Source organism: Glandiceps talaboti, chromosome 3 (assembly GCF_964340395.1).
Source record: "Glandiceps talaboti chromosome 3, keGlaTala1.1, whole genome shotgun sequence".
In the NCBI taxonomy this organism is placed as follows: Eukaryota; Metazoa; Hemichordata; class Enteropneusta; family Spengelidae; genus Glandiceps; species Glandiceps talaboti.
In genome coordinates, this window is record NC_135551.1 from 21,465,789 (window position 1) to 21,466,002 (window position 214).

The window sequence follows — 214 nt, forward strand, 5'->3', positions numbered from 1 at the left end:
GAGTAATCTTTCATAGTGATCACACTACCAACAAAGGCTCAGATAACTAATGACAACGCCGCTAAGTGCTCAGATACTGTTCAGGACACCTGGTGCTCAAATATGACTAGCGAACAGTCGGACGACTTTCTCTGAAGACTTTAGTCGATCAAGGCATATAAAAGTTTAATGCTAAATGGTAGAGTTTGACTTTTCTTTGTAATAAATTCATAGG